The sequence below is a fragment of the Buteo buteo genome, chromosome 5 (assembly GCF_964188355.1).
Source record: "Buteo buteo chromosome 5, bButBut1.hap1.1, whole genome shotgun sequence".
NCBI lineage: Eukaryota > Metazoa > Chordata > Aves > Accipitriformes > Accipitridae > Buteo > Buteo buteo.
The window spans coordinates 50359510-50385623 of NC_134175.1; the positions used below are offsets into that span (position 1 = coordinate 50359510).

Genomic DNA, 26114 nt, shown 5'->3' on the forward strand with positions numbered 1-26114 from the left:
GAAAAAACCAGCATTGGCTTCCTAGATGCAGGGATGCCAGGGTGTCGGGCAGAGCTGGGACCACCTCGTGTTCAGGTGAGAGAAAATTGCAGGACATCAGCCCGACCATTGGTTTGTACTGTCATCCCTGCTGGATATTTCCAGTCTTTAGAGGAAAACAGCATCTTTTCTGGGTATTCGGTGTCCCTCTCGTTCTTGGTGCTTGAACTACAGGTTCACAGTTCTTATTTGTTAGAAACAGCCCATTTGTTGTTCTTTATTCTGTAGCTTGTGAAGTTGCTTTTTAATAATTACTTGGTGCATTTTTTTTAAATGGACTTAATGAGTCAGAAATAGAAATGACGACGAGTCTTGCCTTTTAGTGCAAACATATTGAAATGAACATTTCACAGCTGAAAATCCCTATTACCTCACCTGCTAACAAAAATACATTTTCTTATGAGCTTCTTTGTGCTTCTGAAGACTATTGAGGCTCTCTGATAGCAAAGTGAAATACAAGATTGCAGCAAATTAATAAGAGGGACAATCTTTTTGAAAGCAAAATCAAATCTAAGTCCTGCTTGATAGTTGTTTGATGCAGTCAGCTGTGAAGCAACACTAGCTGGGTACCTCCTGCCAATAACGAGTGCCCGAAAGTCAGCAACTAATTGCTGGGTGACTCCAGGTTCAGTGACTTGGACACCTGAGACGGTCTCCCCGAGAGGTCAGGGAAACCCGACCACCAGGACATTGCCACGTGCTGCTGTCTTACTGCAGTAATGGGATCTGTGGGGCTGAGCTAATATTTTAACTACAGGGAAGCGTAGGGTATGCTGGAAGATGATGCGTGGAAAAAAGAAAAACGTTCCCGAGTCATCCTCTTTTTTGGATCAGAGCAAGCTACGGGACGGTACCTACTAGATTTTTTTATTCTGCTTTTACATTTCTGTGACGGGGTGGCATTGTGAGGTCTCCTTGCAAAACCCAGAGTTAAGGGATTATCAGAACCATAAGGTTTTCTGTATGTTCACAATACAAGAGGCAGATTAAGAAAGGTTATACTATTTGATCAGCAGCTTCCTGCATATGGAAATCCTAGGTCACCTTGCTGTTCCTTGATGTCTAAAGCCTGCTATTAGGTTTCTGCAAGGAAAACGTGTGTTTTGCTGCAGTTTTAAGGACAAAGACAGTGGAAGCGTACAGCGTCGTGATATGCCAAGAAATCGAGCGCCGAGCCCACGCAGGTCGCTGGGGAGGGTCACCGCGAGCCGGTCAGGTGGTGACTGCCGAGATGGTTTTGTTTGCAGCATTTTCACACGTATTTATTCAATAAGGCTTTTGTTTTACTGAAACTGAGAAACACTATATGGCATTATCCTGATTTTGAAGTGACAGTGCCAAGGGGACTTCAGTAAAGGATTTGAAGGCAATTGAATCTGAAAAGTAAAGCTTTGTAATTGCTTAGTTATTTCTGAAGCAATGCTTACATTTAAGATTTATGTACAAAACCAGACTATATCAATAGCAGTGAAGTGGTTTCAGGCCAAGCCTTTTTCAAAGATACTTACGCACAGAAGGTCATTTCAGAGTTCTTTCTTCTCTTGCAGAGAGACAAACACAAATCCCACCTCACTGTATTTGTATAATATATAATACATTATTATGCCGCTGCATTTAGTAAGTGCTTGTAGTTCCACAAAAATATCTAGAGCTTTATTCTTGATTATAGCATACTGCCAACTGCAAGCAAAAGCAATTGCTATCCTCAGAGTTTCAGTGACCTATTAGGAAGATATAAATTTTGACAAGATTTTTTTTCACTCTGTAAACTTCTGAAGCCTCATCTTCCAGTCTCTAAACCCTATCTTAAAAATACATAATACAGAGACTTTGTTGAGTCCTCTGATGATACTACAATATTGAATCATCTTTATATAATTATGCTGGTGAATATAAAGTATCATTGTTTTCAGTATCTTTCATGAAAGCTGTTTTGACCTTCAGATTAAAGGATCCATATGGATTTCCGAATGAAAAAGTTGGAGCTCCTGTTTAAAAACTAGAGCTCCAGTTTGGCATGCAGACATCAGATGCCCTTCCACTTGAAAAAACGCAATTGTACCAGCACATATCCCGTCTGAATTTTTCTCCTGGGTAAACTCTTATAAATGAGTGCATCGTGCATAATGAGGATTGGAGGTTAGCTGCTTCCAGTGAATTCCTTTTCAAAGTGCAAGAAAGACGCAGAGCAGCAAGGAGGAGAAATCCATTGGTATTTGAGCTCTGTAGGATGAAGAGGTTTGCTGCTGGGGGAAGATCAAGAGGAGGCAGTAGGAATATTTTGGGCACTTCTGAAGGAGAGATGGAGACCATCTGGTAGAGAGGATGCTTAAAGGAAGAGTGCCAGGACAGAGATAAAAGTAAAGGGAAAGGAAATAGTGACTGAGTAACATCAAAGAGTGAGGCTGACTATAGAGCAGAAATGAAGAAGTAGCAGTGACCCAACATAGGCAAATCATAATACAAATGGTGGCACCGGGCGATGGATCCATATGACTCTGTGAAGGCTCAGGGGAAAAGCTCAGTGTTTTAATTTCAGGAAAGTCTCCAGGAAAGTGGTGTTGACATCTTTGGAAGGCTCATAATTTAAAACTGATGCAGTAAGCAGGGTTCCTGCTGTTTCAGAAATACTGTCCTGGAGTCTAATCCAGATACTGTCACTATAGCAGAATTTAAAATGGAGAGACGCCAAGAAGAATGTTTCTTCCCTCATCAGCATCAGCATCTTTTCATTTGAATGATTTTAAGGGTATTAGAAGTTTCCGTTGAATTGCCTCCTAAGGCTCATGTCCTGAAGCAATGGTTGGTGTGTGGTCCTTCTCTGTGTTGAGCTGGAGCTGATCTCATGTGAAAAAGGGAGATGCTGGTTTTGCTTTGCTTCTGCTGAAGGAGAATAACTATTGGCCAGTCCTCTTCTCCTGCCAAAGCCTGGAAAACATTTCTGTCGCTGGAATTTCACTGAGAGTGAAACTATGGCAATCCCCATAGTGGATAAAGCAACAGAGAGTAAAAAAGACTGATACACCCTTGTGCCTTGGTTCTCCTTAGCATTGCTTCTCGCCAGCCCTAAAGGCAGAGAGTTGGGGCAGGCGACAAGCGTAATTATAAAGGCTGGCTGTGCTCCTGTCTCTCTCCACCTTCCTTCTTCCCATCTGCCTTTAGGAGGAGACTTTCTGCATCCTAGAGGAACTGTACTTTTGAGGGTAAACACCTTTGTGGATTCAAGATCAAGGCCTGAAATAATCTTTTCTTCTTTCTTTCTTTTCTTCTTTTTTTGGAAAAAGCAGGTGTGTTTCTTTTTACTGAAGTCAGTCCAAGGAAAGAAAAAGAAGAAAGTACTTCCAGAGGGTGATTAATCCCATCTTAAAACAAGTGTGTAAGACAGGTAGGATAAGTCTCTCTCTGAAAATGCCAATCTGTCACCACTATCTATAGAAGGAGCCTTCACGAGTAGCTTAGAGTAGGTGTTTGACTTTTACACAGTTAAATTTAGACGAGATGATTGCCACTTTTTAAGTCAGTCAAAGTGTTTGTTTATCAATGATTAACCATAATAGGTTGAAAAGTTGCGAGAGATAACAAAAGTAAAAATATAATGCAATTGATAGAGATATCACATAATAAGAAATAGCAGTAACGACAATTGCAGATGGTTAACATTTACAGTCCCCATTGTTTTTATTTTACTGTTAAATCTTCCCAGATTTAAGATCTCGTTTGATCTGAAGAAGGAAAAATTTGCCTCTGCTTTGGTGTAAGCAAAAACTGCTGAAATATTTGTAGGATAAAGAAGTGATTTGTCCTGGAAATGTCAATTCTTGTATGTAGGGTCATTAATCCATAAAACGAATTTGCAAACATTTATAAGTTTCCTTTAGTGTTGTTGGTGTTTTACTTGACATGCTTCTGACTGTTCTCTAAATGAAGATTGCACTCAGAAGATCCTGCAAGGCGTGCACTGGCAGTCTGCAGGACTTGGCTTTGCATGCGTCTTGACCCAATATACACAGGCAGTTGCACTGAAATAAATACACTTGTCATTTAAGAGAATTAATCATATTTCAGGCTGTTACCCGAGGGTTTCATTGTGTGTGATGTTTTCAGCAATCATAATCATATTGCAAAAGTAAATAGATTAAATCACTTTTCCTATACAAAAATTAATTCTCGTCTATAGCCTAGTTTTCAGAGTAGATAAAGCTTGCAAAAAAACAGTAGATGCTCAGAAGTTTCAGAATGTTGGGACGCTAAGAATTTTCAACAAAGTTGGAAAAAGCATATGGTATATATGGACGGGAAATCCTGTGGTAGTTTTGATTTTACACAGAAAAAAAAGTAGTTGCTTAGGTTCATAAATCTGTTGTATGCGGTATTCAAATAGAGATTTTCATGGTCTTAGCTTTCCTCTTTCTTTCAAACGTTGCTTTCAAGTACAGATGGGCCCATACCGCAAGTTTGGGATCCAGATTTGGATTTGGACCTGACGTTCATCAGAATGTAGGCATATTTGAACCAAACATCTGAGGTCAGGCTCTGGTGGAATTAACAGCCTACCGCAAAGGTCTGGACTGAGTCAATCTCCTCCGTATTTCACGGCATAGGTGTGGAAAATATATGGATTTGATTTGACCTGGTCTCTAACTTTAAGGCATTTAAATTTTAAAATGAAAGACTTTTAATGAACTGGGGCTATGATTATTGTTGTGCCTGAAGAATGAAATTGTGTATGGGGATCCAATGCACTAAGTGCTGTTGGAGATTGTAGCAAGAGACGGGAACTGCCTAAAATGGTTTCCAACTTAAATACTTGTCCAAGGTCAACAAGAGTACCTACAGATAAACTATTCAGATCCCTGATTTATAATCCAGTACTTTTACCACAATATGATTGTCTAAGTATAATTCTTGACCTGTTCCTAGAGGAGGACATAATACCTTGATAAAACCAGACACCTAGATGCAGAAAGAGACTTAGACTGCAAATGCTCTGAGTTCCTCTTTAGGCTTCGAATCCCTCATATTTCCGAGATTAATGGCTTCTAATCTGTTTTTAAATGTTCCATGTGGATAGTGAAGGCGTAACTATCAAAACACTGTAAAATCATAATGTCTGTGTAGCTATAAATTACTGTTTTCAAAATGAGCTGGAGGTCTCCAACTTATTCCTAAGTGCAAAATCTTAGATAATGTAAAACTGCTCAAAAATGACTAGAAGCAAGTCTTCTGGCTTTTGCCAAACGGAAGATAATTGTGGGTCTGCCCACTAACTCGATAGCAATGTTTGTACTGGTGACACTGAAACGAATCCTAAATGGTGTATATTGAATAGATCGAAAACATTTCAGATCAGACTTCACCTGAAAGAAATGAGGCTTTTTGCATATTTCCCTGGTAAGTCTCTCTTTTCTTTTGTCAAATTCTGAACTACTTTGTATGAGAGAGACATTGACGGTGAATTCAACTGATGGTAAAGTACTGGTTCCATGACAGGCAGTTTAAGAAAAAAGTGTTGAAGAAGGTATTGGCTTAGAGTATTTTCTTTGGCCAAATATGTACTGGGCATTTCAGAAGGCGGGTAAAAGAGAACTTTCAAGTCACTGTTATTTGAGTTAACTACAAACGCAACAATTACTTTTAAGGAAGAAAAAGATGGATGATTTAAAAGATCATTAGGATAGTCTGTTGTGGGGCACAGAAAAAACCTTTACAGATGTTATTGGCTCTTTGGGGTTATACTAAACTAAAAATTTGGAGAAGTGCCTCATTTGAATTTATACTCCCTTTGTGGTCCATCAAAAAGGATTCATCTCCTATTCAAATGACTAGTCAATATGTTAGTCAGATCAAATACCACTAATAAGATGCTAAAAATGCTTCTGAGGAACAGGGGGATTTCTTTAACAAGCCATAAAGTGCTTTTTAATCCATTTCTGACTTGTTAAGGTCTTTGTGATTCGTACAACTGTTCCATCATGACGCAGTTTCAATCCTTTGTGCAGAAGGAAAAAATCAAGGTGTAAATCAAGGGCAGCGCAGAGATACTGCCTTTCCTCTCCAACTGTTCCCAAAGCCACTGTGGTCCTCGTACTTTCCTATCTCATGTCTATTTAAGACGCTGGTGCTGGTGGGTGTTTTGGCTTGATAAAGCTATATATAACGAGATTGCCAAACCATAGAGCCTAAGTTTTGTCAAAGATTCAAAACAACATAAAAGAATGAAACCTTGTTGCCTCACTACAACGGAGGTAGGAGGCTTTGAAGAGGAGAGGTGCTCCTGGTACCCTGAGAGAAGGAAAACCTGGCTCCTCAGCTGCTTTGCAAACAGTGCTCTCTGCCTTGCTTTGAAGAGCTATCTGCTGAGTTATCTGTCTGAGAAAAGTGGCCTAATATTGCAGTTTTGCTGCAGACACAGCTTCAGCTGCATGGGGCCCAGGGACGTAGGAGTTCTCCAGATATATCTTTCTAACAGTGGAAAGAAATGCTGAATAGATGAAGATATTATGAAGAGGCAGATGAGAGGGTGTTTTTTTGCATATCTTCCTGGTCACATCAGTAGAGCAAAATTCTTCTGTAGTTTATCTCTGAGTTTAAAGAATGATCCTTAACATTTGCCTGATACCCAGGAGGCATTTCCCATCCTGGTGATGTCAGTGGCAAAACCCCTCAGACCATTTTGTTTCAATTGACGTTTCATACCCTTTGTTTTAGTTTTTTTTCTTTTAATTGCTTTTTAAACTAAACATATCTAAATTTGGGGATCTGAGCTACAATTAGACCCTAAATGCCTAATTAAAAAAAAAAAAAAAGGAAAGAAAAAGTGTTTCTGATTAGGGTTGTTTTTCTTCCTGACTTTGCTCACCTCTGAAGAAATGAGAATAAGTCAAAATTCATAATCCACTACCAGGTCTTTGGACATAACCCTGAAAATGGCATATGAAATCCTCCTTATGACTCCTTTTATTTGCTGAAAGCACAGTGCATCTGACCATCCCTATAATTTCTGATTGATTGAATTTGTAGCTGATGTTGTAGGGTATTGCGTACAAGCTTATCTCTAAATTTTGTGTGGAATATGGGGCAGCATCCTATAACATACTTTATTCAATAAAAGCAAATGAGTTCATTCATGAAAATAAGTTTTGCAGGATTAGGCCTATGAGTACCAATCATTTGGGACTGAGAAAATAAATAGTAACATTTAATAAATATACAGTGCACTAAGACTATATTTATTAGTCTTTTGACATTTTTATCTGGCTCCTATAAAGAAGTCTTTGGAGCTGGGACAACAACTGGTGCAGGTAAATTTCCTACATTGTGAAAGGATCTGGTATTTAGTTTATGGGAAGCAGGCCTGAGCAGATGTGAAAAGTTCAAATAAAGGAAGGCCAGATTAAACGCACTTTTGTGGCTGGAAAATCAAAACAGATGTTATTATTCAACCACCAAAAAATCTATGTGCACTTAAGTAGCATTAGGTGTCTGATCAGTTATGTTGGGGTTTTTTTAGTGAAAATAACAAAACGATTATAAAATTATATAGGCTGATAAAATGCTTCAAAATGTTACCAATGGACTGAATAGTTTGGTCTTCTAGCTAATGGGAAGAGGTAGAACCAAAGTAGATCTTACAAAACCAGTAGAAATATGAGTAAATCTATTTTTGAAGGGAGAATCAAGAAAGGAAGATACAGACACTGGAGGAGGAACAAAAGTGAATGGACCCTCCTCTGTGAACCCCTGATGCCTATCAGAGAAATAATGATTTAAGATGGGTGCATTTTATAACTGTCCATGATCCTTCCTGGAGCCCTGCCCATACGAAAAGGTTGATGTTGGCAGAGGATGACACATGCTGGAGGTCCTCAGGAGCCCTTGACAACAAGCAAATGTTTGCAGGGTGTAAATGCTGGCTAATAGTTTTACAAATTATTTCTAATTAAAAGAAAATGCAACCTAGGTTCAGAAATGTGTACATTAAGGAAAACACTTAAAATAAATGGAATAGCACAGGAGAACTGAAATGGGTATCTTTGTAAAAGCCAGCTTATGTAGACAATGGAAAGAATCTTTTTTCTGGAAAAGATGACATGGCTGTAGGGACTTGTTTGTTGGCCTGACGTGTTTCTGCTCTTGATGCAGAGCTTTTCTGTTCTTGCTTGCTGGGAGTCAGAGGTAAATGAAGAGCAGTTCACGTTGACTTGCTGGGGTTGGCAGGCCTTGTAAAATGTGTCAGATAAAATGGGGAGCTGCTGGCCATTGCTTCCCTGTTCAGAGGGAAATGGAGTCGAAGACATTAATATCTTAAGAATGGCAAAAGGGAGGACAAAGCTGCAGTTCATTTTTCTTGCAATTGTTTGAGTCGCTGCATGAATACCAGGGTTTGCATGTTCGGGAGGATGTTGTGTAACAACAGAAATTTCTCCTTTCTGCACTGTCATTCAGTAATTGATCATGGCTTGCCTGCTTCCTCATCTTCAGCATCACCAGGTCTGATCTCCATTAATCTCCAAACTTACCTCTAGGCTACCCTTCCAAGTCTGCTACTTTTCCAAAGATGAAATTACCTTGCACTGCTGAAGTGTCTGAAGCCCTTGGTTTATGGGCACTATGTGGGAAATGGAGAATTGAGATGTCTAGGAGGTCTCTCCCTAACCCTCCTGCTTTCCTGCAGAATTTTGGGGGAAAAGCCATCTAAATTGGCTCTGAAGAACTGGACTCGTCTGCAGTGCAGAAATAGGAGTGGTACAGCCAAAGGACAGTTATCCTACCACATAGTTTGGACTAGGAGATTTGCTCAGTGAACCTATAGCTCGTTTATTCTCTGCGTGCACATCCCTAGGACCCATTTTTGCTGTGCAGTGTCCTCTCTCACATATTAAGATTATGGGGGTTACCTCTTAGTTTATTCTAAAGATTGTTGCAGCTAATTTGGGCTCTTCCCTGGTCCTAAAGCTCTGTGGTTAGTAGCAGTCAATGATAACTGCTGTCAGTATCTAGGTCGTTTTAGAAAAAAAAGGGTTGTAGCTTCTCAGGCACACAAATCTTCTCTACTTTTCCCTAACTTACTTAAAAATGCAGCGATGCCAGAGGCCACACCTTTTGGAAAGGTGACTGCTTAGCTGTGATTCATACATTTATTAAGCGGCTGTTCTTGGGAAGAGTGCAAAACTGAAAAACCCTACTGAAAACGTGATTAAATGTTAACTCTAAAGATGAAGTCCTGGTTGGCTTTCAGGCAATGTCAGGCTCCTAAAAGCCAAAACCAAAAGGTTTTGAAAGGTCTGAAATTCCTATTAAAATCTGTGTTTTAGCAACCTAAATCCAATTGAAATGCAGTGTAATTAAGACGTCTAAGACATTTGGGGTTTATTTCTAAGAATCACTTAGATGACCCATAGGCAACTTTCAGCGTTTTCAAGGGACTAGGTAATTTTAAAACTATGAATGCTGGCCATTTCGATCCAGGACCTTAGCAAGCTTCTGTAAAAATGCATATTCCTTAAGGGAAAAAAAAAAAAAATCTTCTTTTCATCAAGACACAGCTAATATTATTGCCTCTTCTCACTGGGAAAGGTCCTTCCCATTCTCAAGGAGACTGTTGTTTGGGTATTGCTGTGAAGGTGGGAAAAACATGACGTGAGAAAAGGAGAAGGGACCCTTTGTCTTTGCCTTCTTTCCTAATGCGTATACTAAGTATCTTACTGATGCAAAAGGGTCGCAGAGAGCAAAATGTGTAAATAATTTAATAGGGAAAAGAATTGTAAGATAGCAATTCACCAGAGTAAGGACAATAGAGTACAAAATGCCATAAAAGATAATAGGCTTATATGAATTGGCATGTGTTAGTGATTATGCAATCATTCATTTCCCACAGATTTCTTTTTATAGGAAACTTTGGAAAATCCCTAAAGAACTGACCGAGTCATTTAACCACAACAGGTTTCTTTTCAACATGGCTAGGAGTGGGCGATAAATATTTTCACATATTTATGCACTGATGGCTTGTTTTCAACTGCTGGAAGCGGTGGCGCAGAAGGCGGCAGAGGACGGTGGCTCAGCCCCACGCCGAGCGGGCTCTCCTCCTGCCACCCTCCGTCCGGGACCAGGCGGCGGAGATCCGGAGGGGAACGGACTTGCGTGGTCGGGAGCGTCGAGGTTTGGTCCGTGCCTGATGCGACGGGTGCTGGGGAGACCGAGGAGAGGGATTTCTGCTCCAGAGAGTGTTTCCAGCTCTGGGTTGGATGCAAATCCCTCTGGCTTGCAGCGAGCAGCTGAGCTCTTCTCGGTCACTGGCAAAAGGAGTCATTTGCTTCCTCGCTGTCATAGACTGCTTAAATACTTGTATTTCTGACAACAGTTTTCCTTCACCGCTGGGCTAAGGAAAACAAGACCTTGATCTGCACTTCTGAGTTTCTTAAAATTTTTTGTTCCTTTTTTTTTTTTCTTTTTAAACAGGTTATGTTCCTTGCAGTCTTCCGAGCTCACAGCCTCAAAGCGTCCCTGCTGCTTCAAGATGTGCTGCCGGAGGACGTGCCCCTCACCAGGTTGCCTCGCTCCAGGGAGGCCCTGACCGCCCCCAGTATCCTCACGTGCGTATCACGTATCCGAGATTCTCCTTCTGCTAAAACATCTCTGACCTGAGCAGCTGCCAGGGAGGTGTGGAGGCTGCTCCCCACTTTCAGCTCCTTTCCCTGCTCCACTCCCCTTCCCGGGGCTGCTCTGCTGACGTTGGCAGCGCTTGCCCAAGGAACGGGGAACCTACTCGTTGCACTTTCTCATTGCACATGCTCGTCAACAGCTTCACCTCGTGTCAGCATCGTCCAATTAATATTTTTATTAACGGGGCGCGTTGTGCAGGAGAAGGCAGCGTGCTTTGCTTTGCTCCGCTCAGCCCTGCGGAGCAAACGTGCCCGAGCGGCGGCGGTGGTGACTGCCGTCCCGCGAGGAGAAGATGGGCAGGTCGATGGTGTTTCTTGGAGTTGGCACGCCTGCAGCACCAAAATACGGCATCTTGGCTCAGAGTAGGTAGAATGGGTTTAACCGTACCTGGCTCATTCGAACCTTCAAGCGTAAATTTGCTGGTGTCATTCAAATGGTCTTAGTTCGGTGCAAAGCGTTGTTCTTGCTCTTATGTAAGTAGCAGTATGAAAAGAGAATGGGAGAAAACTTTGAACTCCAAATCCCTTTAAAAGACCAAAAAATAAAACCAGTTGGAGGATCTGGATTTCCCTCACGGTTCGGCTTTCAAATCCAGAATTCTGATGCCTAAGAGATGTTATAAATCAAAGCCATCCATCAGATTACAGACATCTCTGAATATCAAATAGTTTATTATTTTTAAAAAAAAAAGAACAAAAAAAAGCTGTCCATTAAATCCTGCAAGTGGTTAAAAACAGTCATCAAGAGCATTTGCAAATGTTTATCTTAGCTCAAGTTAGATGGATGCAATTTCGATTAGGCCATGATTTTTTTTTTCTTTTAACTACATTACTAAGTCAGCTATGAATAGTAATGGTTTCATTTTTAAAATACGTTGACTCCCTTCTCAGTTGCAGCCCTCCTCTCTCGTATTTTGAATGGCAGCTTACGCATTAGGATAGAAAAAAACCAGAAGGCTGAAGGGATGTAATACAAAGAGAATCTGATTTGAGAGTTCCTCAAAGCAGCAATACTCTTCACCAAATCCTTCCCCAACATCAAAACAGCAACGAAACCAGCTCGCTGTCCTCTGGAGCAGGGAGGACAGGCTCACCTGATGGCTGCTGGTCCCCGGCAATCGTTCAGAGTCAGGAGCTTTGCACGAGTTTGCTTCACCCGCAGTGTATGAGCTGAGCGCGGTTGCGTAAAGTATGTTTAGGAAAAGCAGTCAGCTCCAGTTGGCTCAGGGCAGAGCTTCTAAAAAGGGAAATGTCTTGATAGTCACATAATAAATTTTACAATGTTGTCGTCGGTGAAAGTCATGCATGATTGTTCTCTCCTTGGTTTGATTAAAAACGGCTCATGATTTCAGGTTCTTTGGAATCGGTCACTGAGAAACGGTGCTACCTTTTTTCCTATTTTATTTTTGCTGCCACTCCTTGCTTTCCCTTGAATCTTTCCATGTTTTGTACCCGTGTTTCCAGTCTCCCATTGCAGGGGGGATTGGCTCAGCAAGAATCCCGCTGCTCCGGGGCCTTCAGCAATCTCGTGGAGCCAAGCACTCTGGCTGCGGTTCCCAGTTTTTACTCTCGCTATTTTCTAACTTCAGCCTTTCATAACACGTCAATCAGTTTTACTTGGCACATGCCAACACATCTGAAAAATACAGTTCGTTTCTACCAGGAAAGTTGATATTGCAAACTCTTATTTAAACTGAGGTTTAGGATCAGTCAGCGCAGGATACGGAGTTGTCAGACTGGAGGTAAGTGCTAGGCAAAACTGGCCGTTCAGCTGGATCCAGTGTCTTTGCTGCTGAGAATATATTTAGGCCCAACTAAATGGCAACTCATGTTCAAAACATCTGAACTCGAGCGTCACTTCTGTAGGCTATGCTGTGTCTGGTTTTGGTAAGCTGCCCCATAGGGGAGGAGATACTTCTCAGTAATGTGCTGGTGGAAGCGCGGCTCTCCCTCCTCCCACACGCCACTGCGCAGCAATTTCTGTGCGTGCCCTCACTTGCAAGAATGGGAAGCTTTAAAGTCTTTTGCAAATATTTCTGAAATATTTTTGCAGTTAGAAAATACAAATACAAGGTAAACTCTTGAGTTGCCCATCATATGCTTTATTAAACAGGGCATGAACACCGGTCTCGTGGCAGTGTGCTGACTGAACCAATGAATGTCTGTGATTTTAAAGTAGTGTTAATCTAAGGCAATGAGTTCTGAATAATGTTTATTAACTATATTTTAATGACTTGTCAGTTTTCTAAAACACATGCTGAAGTATTTTAGAAATCACTTAGTAAATGTAGTTTTAATTCTTTTCCCATATTCATGGGCTGCTACTTACTTTAAAAAAAAAGAGATTAGAAGGTTCAGATTTAGAGCAGCAAATTGCTGTGCTAATCTGCAGGTATTTCTCTTCTTGATACAGCCACTAATGTCTAATCTTAGCGACGCAGGCCCAATCATTGTGTTTTTTCATTAGAGCTGCAATGAACTGTGTGCCAGGGACTTGAACTCTGGTGAGCAAGCTGCTCTGAGCTTGCAAGCTTTCATACGAAAATGTACTGTGTGTATTAAAGAACAAGTCTAAAAAGAACCCGTTAAGTTGATGTAAAAGTTGGTGAGCTCACAATATCAGGTCTGGTAGGAACAGCGTGCCTTTGAACCTCTGGGCAGGGTGGTGCTTAGGGCTGGCCACGAACAAGAAACCTGTGTCGAAAAATTTTCAAGCCTTTAAATTTTTTTCCATTTCTCAGGAGAGAGAAAATAAAGCCTCGGGAATTTTTTTTTTTTTTTTTGCCTACAAAATGTTATGGAGAAAGGCTACGGAGAGCATCTTCCGTGCTGGATGCTGTCTTCAATGTGGGCAGTGCAGAGCTGGGATTTGAAGCTGGACCTCCCACCAGCCCCCGGTGCGTGACCATCAGGTTATGGGTGAGTCTGGATTGATTTCGTCTCTCTTCCCTCCTGCTATTCAAAAGTCTTATCCCGGACTTAAAAAAAACAAAAAAAAAACAAAAAAAAAAACAAAAAAAAAAAAAACAAAAAAACCCCCAAACCTGCCAATGACATTTTTGAGAAATGGTACTCCTTTGTAAAAGTTTCAATGCTATTATAATTTTTTGATAAATGGAGTCTTGCTGAACTTTTTTTTTGCTGGAGGTTGTAATGGTCACGACTGGCCTGAGACCTCAGCGTTATGATGTGCCCTTGTGTGACTTACTGTCCCTCTTCTTGAAGTATATAAGTGAGTGGGTTTGGTACAGAGCTCAGTAATAAGAGACACTCGTTGATGTTTGTTTCCTTCTGAGATGGAGTGTTGCTCTTGAGTAAAAGGGTGTTATTTTGAAATCCTCACCTAGAGGTGAGGAATACCTCTAGAGAGCTATTTCTCAGGTGTTTCTGAGCATGAAAGTCTTGATAACGGCCTTTGTTCAGGTTTTGTTGTTACTTAAGCTTTGCTTTCATATATTCCTGCATTTTTTCCAGTACTTCAGTGTACTGCAGCCAAGTGACCATGCAGTCTGCTCCCATCTTGGTGACAGCTGATCCATCTCCCCTCGGAACAACCTTCTCTACTTTTGTCTCTATAGTCTCCTCATTTTTTTTGTAATCTTTTATCTTACTCATATCGAGTATCCACTAGTTTTGATCCTTACCGAGGAACTTATTTCTCAATTCTTTTGGTCCCCGGAGGAGGGGATTGAACTTACACTTTGAAATCAGTGGTCATTTGACCATAGGCTTTAAAGACAGTTAAGCTCATGAGGACCAAACCGGTGAATACAGAACAGCAGCAGCCTTGAATTTCATATTGTGAACCTCATAAGCCTAATCCTCCATTTTCTGTTTTTCTGCTTGGACCTACGGCCCACTGGGTAAAGCATTTAGGGTGTGGGGGGCAAAGAAAGAAATCACCATCATTTTCCAGAGCAGACTTCAAAGGAAAGCTCACTTTTCCCATTGCTTTTTATCTTCCTTCTATTCCTAGCGCTTACTTTTTTTTTCCACGCTGCCGTTCCAATTTTTTGCCCACTTTTAATTTCTCTATTAACTTTAATTAGGATCATGAGCTTGATCACCAGGTGGGTTTTCCCCAAGCTTCCACAGCAATGCTTTCCATCAGCAGCAGACTTGCAAGGGAATTTTGTTAAGCTGCAGATAGGAGATGGAAGCCTAATGTTATCGGATACGGAGTGCTTCATTGTTAAGTGTTTTTAATATCTGGTGAATTTGCCGGGAAGTGTTATATATTTAATTATTTTTAAGCAGGCAAGCTCAAGAGCACCTGATCAGCAGGGTACCAGAGGGCAAATAAGAGAAGAGGGATGTGGCGATAGGCAGGGGAATGATTCATACCTCTGAAGTTAACCAAATGCTTGTGAATCTCGGGGAAGTAGTTCTGCATCTTCCAACTACCTTTTCTGAAGAAAATGCGGTGTAGGAAAAAAAAAGGGGGAAAAAAAAATAAAAATTCCCTGGATTCACTTCTGGAGAATCTCAGCACATGTGAAGTTCACTGCTAGGAAGGAAGATTGGCACACACCTTTTGGGCATTTTGTGCATGGTTTTCCTGGGCAGGTTCTTAGAGCATAAGCTTTTCCTGTATCAAATGCTAAGTAGCATAAAATACGAGCTATCGGGGTGAATTGCAATTTTTGTAGCCTTCGCTTTTTGATCATTTGCATATTCAGAATCTGCCTTGGGTTTTCTTGTTTTTATTCTTCTTTTAAAACTACATTTACCTGAAGAAGGGCTTAGTTCTGAGTGCACAAAATAAGCTTTTTCTCTGCAGTTGACTTTAATCCTACCAAAAGAATTAACACTTAGAGCAGAAAACCTTCTTTGGGTCCTACAGGGCATTAGAACATCTCAGGTACTGGCTGCTGGTTTAATAAAAGGATAGGATTTCCATTTACTTCAGGCAGGCTTAATGTATTGTTCTTGTAGTGAGACAGTCAGAATGAGTCAGGAGCCAAAGAATACACTTTATAGACACAAATAATCGTAAATTCAGAATGTCACCTTTAGGCAGAGGCATTTTTATTATTGTTAGTGGAGCTGCTGAGTAGGTTTGATGTTTTATTCTCTTGAGTACTAAATGTTCCAGAGTACCACAGCCCTATCTTTATCAGGCTCACAAGGAGGGAGCACAGCCAAACTTGCTTCCTATACTTCTCTATGATTGATAGCAGATGGCATGCTTTAAAATAAACCTATCCATTAGCAGTCCTCAGTGTTTTTACTCAAGGCATTTACAACTGTCTCAACCAGAAAACACATTCGCTCCACAAGCTAGTTTCAGTCTGCAACAGCTGTACAGGTGCAAATCTTTCATTAACTCTTAAACCGTGGTGAAATAAACACTGCACTGTATTTTATTTTTAGTGGAGAGGTTGCTCTTCAGAGGAGGAGTGGATTCTAGTCTCCCTTTGCTTGTGGCAGAGGTTTGTGTTAATAAACTGATACTAAGATAGGATTTTTTTGTTTGTTTTTTTTTGGGGGGGGGGGGGTGTTTTTTTTTCCAAGTCCCCCGTAAATTTTAGGATGTTATACTGCCATGAGATAAACGTGGCTGTTCGTAGGTATATACTGTATATGGTCAAACAGCAATACTGGAGGAATTGTAACTCGGGGCTGGGAGTCCTGGGGGACAGCAGCCACCTCCTCGCCCAGACCCTGTAGCATCACCCAGAGTAGCAGCACTGGCTCTCACCCGACGGAGGTTATTTTTCTCCATGGTTTATTGGACAGATGCAGACACACACGCACTCACGTGCCCACACACACATACATATATTCAACCTGATTCTGAGCTCATTGCTGGCAGGATATTCCACAAATAAATTGCTAAAATCTGTGCTTATATTCCACTTATTTTGCCTGGATTTCCATGCAATAGTCATAAAGGACATAAAAATTTACCTGGCAGTCCTTCCAACACAATGAACTCCCAAGCACTTCCCCAAACATAAGTCCACTAGCAGCTAGAGCTTAAAATATTAGTAGCAAATCTTTAATATTAGCATTTAGCATTAATATTAGACAAGATCTTAAAATATTAGAGCCAGATAAAACAGTATTAACAGGGGTATAGGAGTCATTAGCAGAATAACCGTCACTGACTAAATGGATGCTGAAACTTTAACATGCAAACCAGTGTAGATGATAGGAACTTCACAGAGACAAGAGGATCCTTTCATTTAAAAGGAGGTTGGAGAGACGAAGGTTAGGGATTTGAAAGCTGGTAAATAAAACAACACAGCGGGAAAAGTTATATAGAATGTGCCATCTCGTTAGTGGCGATCGCGTCCCATGTTATTTTTCTTAAGCTGAAAAGATAAAACAAGAAGACAGGCGATATTCTGTCACAAATAAATGGAAATTGGGGCAATTTTTGTATAAATCTAAAGTAGCAGGAGAAAAATACAAATGTGCTCTCAACACTGCAAGCCCATGTAGGGTAACGGAGGTGCTAAAATGATTTAGCGCGATGGCCTGCAGCTCGCGTGCGCTTTTATGACACAATGAGCAAATTCGAGGGAACTTGAGCTTGATGTCGTTGAGGTGGGGGTTATTGCCAACCCGAGGAGCAGTCCTGCAGTGGGGCCAGCTCCTGAGCAGGATTCGGCTCTGCTGTGGCGGTGGGGATGAGCCCCCCGTTACGGCTCAGGTCAGCTCTGCCCCATAAGCACCTGGAGGATTTGGTGCTAAATGAAATGGGGGGAAAAAAAAACAAGGGCAGCTGTAGACATAAGAAGTTTAAGAGCATCAGTACTTGCTTCTAGCTAATCTCTCTTGATGACTCCCGTAAGCAGGCGAGGCTAGTCGTCCCCGTTAATTATTCAAAGCCCCGCACCAGTTTCATAGCTCGGTGGTGTAAGAGGATGTGCGGTGTCCCCTTTTCCCAGCCTGACTGGGGGGAAAGGCACGAGATGGGGTTTCCCCTGCCGTCACTGAGTGACACCCCGTTTTTCACGGGGGAAATGTGAGCCTGGGAGAGGCTGTAGGTGACCCCAGTCCTGGGCCGCCCTGGTGCAGTGAAACCTCACCTGTTTCTGAAGGGTCTGATGAGCTGAATGCAGAGAAGGCTTCAGCAGGGTCATTGCATCTTAAAATGACAAAAGTGCTGACTTTTTTTTGAGGGATCAGGTTGAGGCACGTAGGTTAATAATCCAAAAGATGCGGGGTTACATTCATCAGTGCTCCATCACAGGAGGAAACAGAGGGAAAGGCACGCACCCCGAGATCTACATGGTGTCCACCATATCCTCAGGCTGCCCAGAAACCACAGTTTCAGGATTGTGTATATTTTCCCAATTTAATGTTGACTTTAAGGCACGGAGTGGGAAAGGGATGGCAGTGAGGTTCAGATAGGTATTCTTTCTGTTGCTTGCTGTCCCAAAGAGGCTGCCAAATCATTTTAGTACATCACACAGCATGATGTAAGTACTATCAGAAGAAATAGAGAAATATTCACAGAAAAAGAAAAAAAATCTACTCCAATGGGGTCACTTGGATCTGTTCTAGAGAAAACCCTTGATATAGCATTGGTATTTGGAATAGGTGTCTGCCTACGCCCAGCCTATGTACCTGCCGTTATATCATCTTTTAGTTTTATTATAGCAAATAGCATATATTTCATTATAGCTTTTGGAATTTCTGATGGATTTTTTTTTTTTTTTTTTTTTTTGCGAGATTGGCTTTTTGTTTGGTGTCCAGGACTGCTCACGCCCACACAGACAGGTCCTTTAGCTTGAAAGAGGAAGACTAAAACACTTGTTAAAGATGGATACTCTGCCTGCTGCCTTTGGTCTGCTGGCACGATGGGGGAAGATGTACCTAGTCTATTCTTATTGCGAGTAGGAGCTTTGTGAAGAAATCAGAACAGCTTTGCATAAAATAACTTCTACACAGAATCTGAAGTGTTTTGTTGCCACTGACCTCACTGTGGTTATTGCTGGGAGTCAGGGTGTACAGGTGCCTCAATATCTACAGACATTGGCACACATGTTCCTCCTGAAAGGCAGGAAAACATTTTCTTATTTAAATGGGAGTCACATTCACTCTCAAAGCTAAGCATATTCTTACTGTGTGAGCTGGGGGCCAAAGAACACAGTTTATTATGATACCACAGGTTACTGCAAATTATGTAGGGCCTTTATAGTAATAGTTTCATTTAGTAAAGAAAAAAGAAAAATCCTTTTATCGCCCCTCCAAACCCTTTATTTATTAATGACCTAGAAAGATGTGACATTATTATTAAGAAACGAACAAATTTTGCCTGGACACAATCCAGCACACTCGGAATTGGTGTTGCTCCGTAATAGCCCCTTTTTCTGAACTAAGCAATAAGTCCCAGTCCCATCCCTGAGCTGGTGAGTGTTGGAGGGTAGCCAAGGGGGACAGGGAAGGGGAGGGTGGAGAGGGGCTACACTTAATCCCCAGTAGATTTGGCCTTTCTATGAATAAGATGGATTTCTGATGCTGGTCTCCGTGCCATTCATAGCAGTGTTGCCAGTAGTAAATTTGCGCTTGCTCTGAAGAACCCCCCATGCCCACTGCTTCCTTGCCAAAACGAAACTCAACTAAAATAAATCATATTTTAGGAAGCTAATTATACAGCCAAATAACAGAAAGGTATTGAAAAAACTGTTATATGCCTAACATTAAATGAATTTACATTGGCAGTAAAGAACACATATACTAAAAATAAATACAGTAACATGGCAAAAGTGTAAGCAATGGAATTTAAACAAAAATGTAATGCCAAGCATTGGGAATGGTATTCAGACTTATTACAGAACCTACACTCTGTGCATCCATTCCACACAAACTTTCACAGTTTAAATCTGTTCTGAATGAAATTTGCTGTTTTATCGTTTTATTGTATTTCTTGGAAAAATGAAACGTCAGGACGTATTCCCCACTTAATTGTATAACAAAAGGTGCATATAAGTCCCTTCACTGCTCCCTCTGCTTTAAGGGAAGAATAGCTTAGGGCTGGGGCTGATGTCAGCTGAAAAAGCAGGTACAACCTAAACAGAAGCAATCCATTAAGAGAAGAGAGAAGCAGAGGGGAAAAACGAAAAAACAACAACTTTTGGAGAAGACTTTAAAAGTTTCCTGATGGATCAGCATCCTTGAGATTAAACATTCCCATATGTAAGTTGACATTTTAAAATGTAAGTCTTATGAAAGATAAGAAGGAAATAGTGAGAAATGCAACCTTAAATATTTTGAAGCATGACTTCCTGTATTATGTGGCAGTTGGCAAAACTTTCAGGGGAAAGACGCACGCCTCAAAATCCACGCAGTGCGGTGCACGCGTTTGCCTGAGTTTCCTCCTGTTGCTTGCTAGTTTCGCGTTCGAAATCTTCCACACCTTCGGAGCAGAGTCGCAGTATCCCTTCAACATTGCTTTTAATCTCACAGACAGATGTTTTAGATCAATCGCTCAAAACGGAACAGTTTAGCAGTCAGAAAACACTGTCAGAAAAGATTTGTTGTAAGGAAGACAAAACCGTGAAATAAAATTGAACTTTTATCCCCATTTGGATGGGAACTGCGCTTGGCTGGGAATCCCAAGGGGATGAACACAGTGGCCTATCATGTGTTGAAAAAACAAACAGATGACAGTACTCTGCAGTAATCAAGCAAACGCTGCTTCCGAGAAATAGTGTGATCACTATTGTTCAGTGCTGCAGGACCTAAAAAAAAAAAAAAAGATAATTATTGAAGAAAGGAAGGTGGCCTCGTGACTGCGGTGAGGGAAGATGGGACAAGCTGCTGCCAATGGCCCTGAGTCCCTGCCAGCTCCGGAGAGCCCGCGGTTTTCTTGCGGTAAAGGTGTGACACACACAAGTCTTAGCAGAGCAGCTGGACTTTATTTTCCGGCGTTGTTCAGAACCAGGAATGATTAACACGCTAGCGGTGGTGGGTGTCAGTATTTCCTGGCTGCAAGAGCTCTTCTGATGGTACATCTTCTTTTTATTTCTGAAAACCCAATGCAAATAAGGCAGTGTCGCTCACGGTGATAGCCGTGAGCTCCATGGTAAACCAGAGGTGGCTCTTTAAGGTGCCTGGGGGGGGACACAATCCCACTCTCCTGGCCCGACTCAGTATCCTTCTGCCTCTCCCTAGATATTATACAGCAGGAATATTGAAATGTACTTTTTTCCAGAAGGCTTTGTTTTGTTTTGTGTCCCGTGATGGCCTGCTCATATGCTGAGCTGGAGCTCTGCTTGGCAGCGTCTTGTGGTCTAACCATATTGCGATGCGGTACCTGTTTTGAAACGGCAAATGTTCCTACCAAGGACCACGTCTCTGCACCGCTTCCACTCCTTTGTCCTGCTCATCTGCGTGCAGGCACGCCACATGCTTTTCGCTTGCCTTGTACTTTGTTTTGGGAGGTTTTTGCAGAGCGGTGCCTTCGCCTGCTCGCCTCCCTCCGTTATCCTCCGTGCTGGATGAGTTTGCATTGTGTGGTGTTTTCCTCTTCATTTATTGCAAACAAATCTGGTCTCTGCCATTTGTTTACTCTTATACTCTGTCTTTATGCCTTGGTATGCATTTTTAATTAGATGCGCTTCAGTTCTTTCACTGCTTGTTAACACTTTCATATGGGAAGTACAGTCTCCACCAGCCCTGTGAGCATTCCCTGCGCTTAGTAAATTCGGATTTGTTTCTCCTACCCACGGTTATCGTTTTGTGCAGAGACTTTTGCCTTACCTGGCCTGCCTGCTGGGTGCCTACGCTCTCATGGTGGACTTTTAAGGTCGTTCCCCTACGCAGCCGGGTTAATCCAAGCGCACTTATTCTGCTTAAAAATATTCTGCATACAGAGAAATAGTGTTTTGGCTATTTGTCTGGGCTGTTTCCGGACTTCAGCAGCTCCAGTTTGGATGCCTGACATCAAGAGGTCCCGGACAAAGCCCACAGTGTGTGCAGATCAACTGCCTGCATTGTGAAAAGTCCTTCTGCACACGCAGAGCGAGTCCCGGAGATCAGGAATGCGCCGAGTTAGCTGTGAGTGCGTTGGCCATCAGTCCTGTGAATGGAGGATGGATGTGTCTGGAGGGGAATACTGGAGTCCTAAACACACGACAGCTTTCAAAAAAAGGCATCTTTCCTGAGTGCCAGTATTGTTAAAGGATGGAATTACTCCTTTTTTTTTTTTTTTTTTTAAATAGTGTGAGCCCATTTGCACTTCCCCTGTTTTCTTCTGCCTCTACATCTGACTCATGCCACAGGCAAAGGACTGCACCCTTTCTAGCTCCATTCTATACCGTCAGCTTTCTGGAGATGATCTGGGAACTGGGATGGGAAAACTTGAGCCCACTCCACCCTTTCCTTCCAGTTTGCCCACCCTGCCGCAGCACTTGCTCGCCTTGCACTCGCTCTCCCGTGTTGCCAGAACGTGTACGTTCTCCAGGATTTCACTCCCTTTGAGGGACTGCAAGGCTAAAAAGTGACTAGAATGACTCTTTCCATCTGAAGCAGTCTTCCCTGACCCCGCTTTCTGGCTAGGGACGAGGTTGCAAAAGGTCAGTAACCACTTCAGCGTGCCCAGAGAGCGATTATTTGCCAAAGCCGGTGCCTAGATTTGCTCCCTCTCCCTTGCCAGTGCTATATTTCACCGTGAGGAGCCAAGAAGTGTTTCTCCTCCCTTCCAAGAAGGAGGGGAAGGAAGGGAAAAAAAAGAAAAAAACGAAAAGAAAAAAAAAAAATTTTGTCTCCACGCTTACTCCCACCAGGAGGGCATTGCGTTTGGCCTCTGCTCCGCTTTTTGTTATAACTTTGTATGGCGTGATGTTTGCTTTGGCCGGGGCAGCGGCTGGCACGCCGGCGCTGCGGCCGGCTCCTTCTCCAAAGGACGGGTCGGGGCAGGGTCCTTCTGTCACCCACCAGCACACGGGAGCGGTCCCCGGTCCCCGAGTGGCTTCAGGAGGCGAAGCGCTTTCCTCGGCGGGATGGCGAGGGCTGTGTTTTGCCTTCAAATGGCGCGATTTTGGGGCGGGAGCACGCTGGTGGCAGGAGCAGAGGGCTCAGTGCCGAGCCTGCGAAAAAGCATCCCTCCGTGGAGCAACCTCACGTTGGCAGGGGGATGAAGCGCACGGACTAATAGGTCTTTTCCACTTTAATTTCTACTCTAAAGTGACTCTTTGTTACTGTTCTCAGACTCGGCGCCAACCGTCACTTAAGCCACATACCAGATCTTTCCTTCTTTTCTGCCCTTAGCTTCGCGGAGAAGCCTTTAAAGCAAACAAACACAAAACTGTGAGAAACCGAGGGAAGATATGGACTGGCCCACTCGTTAGTGCTGGAATGTGGAAACTATGAAGACATCTTTTTTTATTACCAATGCTGGAAAGCACAGTCACTGAGTGGGCTGGAATACAATTTATACTACATGCAGTAGTTAAAAAAACCTGCAAAAATGGGTGTAACCCTGGGCTGTGGTACAACTGGCCTTTCAGCCCCCACTTGAGATTCGTCCATCCCAGGGGGAAACTGTGGTTTGGAATAAGAGCGTGCATTTAATTTCACTTGGAGAACTTATTGGAGTTGGCACTTCAAGAAAGAAACTGAAGTATATTTTTTGTCATGATTAGTGGCCCCCTCACCACTACGTTTGATTATGTTGGAAGCGGAAAAGTTAAATTCTTATAAAATGATGATTTACAATCCATGATTATCCAGGTAGGGTGCGTGGATTGCGCCAGCTTGGTCATGGGACTCCAATCTCGTCCTAGTTCATTGCTGTGAGAAAATAAAACTAAAATGTAAAAAAGCTGAAAACACATCCTCTGATTGCTCAGGGAATTTTCTTAGTCATACATTATCTTTCCTAGTAGTTTCAGTTATTTTGTCTCCACTAAAACCCAAAGCAAAACACTGCCCTGACACTTTCCTCTTGATTTTGGATCTGCAGCGTCCAAATTTATTTTTATCTCGTGTCGTCTTTTCCCTTATGGCTATGCAAATCCTCTGAATAGGGGGCAAGGGGAAGAGCTAATTTTAAAACAAGTAAATTCCAGTGGAACGTTTCTTCAGTTGCTCTGAGCAGGACTATCCTGGGTGCTGCTGTAGAGATGTGGCTACCTCCAAATAGCCCAGGGGTAGGTGCCAAGTGGGGAGGTTGAATATTTTCCTTGTAGACACATAACTTTGCCCACAGGATTGAAGTCTCTTGCCTTAATGCTCTGCTAAGCTTCTCTGGAAGTACAAAGCTGTGTCTTAGGAAACACGCGATAGGGAAACGTATCTCCATACCATCAGCCGCAGAATAAAACCTCTGCGTGGAAAGGGTTTGGTGGTGGGTGAAGGGTGGGGCTCATGGGAAATATCTTGGAGAAAATATGGGGCATCAGCACTTCATTGTGTCTCCCAGCAATCTTTTGCTGTTTTGGTTAGCACTTGCTATATTTTGATACGCTGCTTTTTTTTTTTTTTTTTTCTTTTTTATTCTCCAGTTTTTCCCTGGCCAGGAAATTATTTTGACAAAGTAAATTCTATTTTCTTTCAAATTATCTAGTTTCTTTCCCCCCCCTCCACCTCTCCCCTAATACAACAACTTTTCCTTAAACCTATGCTTAACTCCGGTGTACAGTAGTAGATACTCAATGGATTCCCAGGCAAAAAATCCAGCAGGAATAACGCTGGGATCTGCTTTGTGAGCAAACCCGAGTGTGCCAGTGTGTGTGGGTGTAAGACCCGTAGCTACAGACTGCTTTGTACATTTTACACAAAAACATTGAAGATAATCAGAGTATATGGCACGTGTAACAGCTTCCTACCAGGGCTGTGCTTTTATTCAGCGTGCTGGTGCTGGGTTAGTCGATGCAATTTGTGGTCAATGTCTGGAATCACATTCAGCTCCTGTTTGCTCTTCCTTTGAGTACCATTGCAATGCTCATTATTACAACAAATTAACCATAGTCAGTAATCTTCTGCGGGGCCTAAAGTTTCTCTATCCAGCAAAACAGATAAGCCTCTCCTTGTATGATGTGTCAGGGGGCTGTAAGTGCATCTTTAAATGCTGCTTAAGCTAGGATGAGTTTAAATATCCATTTAGGCTCTTCTCTGTTTGGGGGATGGAGAGATGAGGATGTGAATAGTTATGAAAATAAAGTAATTTAGGTGCAAGGTCCCAGGTTTGGAAAACTCGGCCCATAAAATACAAGCAGTGAGCGTGCTTGTGGTTGTATAAGATAACAAAATTCACAAGTCATTTGGATTAATCTCTCGAGTTACTACAGGGGCATATTGTCTTCACATTCATGTATCCTGATTAAGTTGTGTATGAATTTATGTCCCAGTCTTGCAACCTAATAAACCTACACAGTTTAAAATGCCTGACAAGGGCTATAGGGTTTGGAGCATAAATTTTGTCCCCTCCTTTCACGAAGCACCAGACGCGCGCCTGACCCTCCTTGGAAAGAGCCGAGTACGTCCCATGTCAGTCTGCACATGAACTACGCATCTGAATGCCAAAATAAGTAGAATAAATTATTTGCTTCAGATATGCATTAGAATGCTCTCAACCTAGATGCTCTTTTTCAAGTGTTCAGTTCATTTGTGAATTCTCTGGAAGTAAAGTTTTTGTTCAAACTTTTGGACTCCTTGTGATCTGGCTAGAAATTAGAGCACATCAAGCCTCGTACGTAATCAGAAAATGCCGTGTGAAAACGAGGACTGCTGGGAGCAGCATCTTTGTTAAATTCCAGCTAGACCAAACTCGTTCCTTGCTGCTCGAGCACTGAGCTCACTGGTCTTATGACTATGTGTGCAGTCTGAATTGATTTCTGAGCCCAGCTAAGGGAAAGAGTTAAGCCTGTTCTCCCCTTCTAGTTGGCAGAAAGTTTGCAGTTTAAAATTACATACTGACTCTGGTGTAGAGACACAAGAAATTATAGAGCAGACACTGTCCAGGACAACGTATAATTTAAAATGTACTAAAGAATGTATACCACATGGCAAAGTAAGTGAAGTGCTTCTTCAAATATAAGTGTTTTGCATAGAAAGGCTGTAATTATCCACTCCTAGGGAAATGTTTGCATTCATTCTAAATCAATATTTACTATTCATCTCTTGTGTTCAACAAAACAAGGATTTAACATTTTTTTGTTTTAATGAGGTACTAAGACTACAATAATACTACAATGTAATTGTCTTGATACAAAATATTGCTAAATTGTGTTGCTATTTTGGGAGCAAACGGTTTTTAAAAGGAGGGGTATCCCTGTTTGTGAAATGTTACTGCAGTAACACAATTCAAACTCAGCCAAGCAGGGAGACTCACCAGTTTCAAAGAGACGTTAAGCCATCTCTCTGTTAAGGCCCTTAACTAGGATCATTTCGGGTGAGTCCTCTGCCTCCCCCCGCAAGTATCAACCTCTTTATAATGATTCCTTTTCAGCTGGCATC

General features: G+C 42.1%; 1 long non-coding RNA gene across 6 annotated transcripts in view; it reads left to right on the top strand.

Moving 5' to 3' along the window:
• Positions 1-26114, top strand: part of LOC142031473 (uncharacterized) — a 65704-nt gene that overhangs the window by 10301 nt on the left and 29289 nt on the right. For 5 of the 6 annotated variants that reach the window (XR_012650531.1, XR_012650530.1, XR_012650534.1 and 2 more), the window contains 2 exons: positions 10498-10631; positions 13442-13619. This is a non-coding gene — a long non-coding RNA (uncharacterized LOC142031473). The remainder of the gene's footprint in view (positions 1-10497; positions 10632-13441; positions 13620-26114) is intronic. The other variant, XR_012650532.1, reaches the window with a different exon arrangement.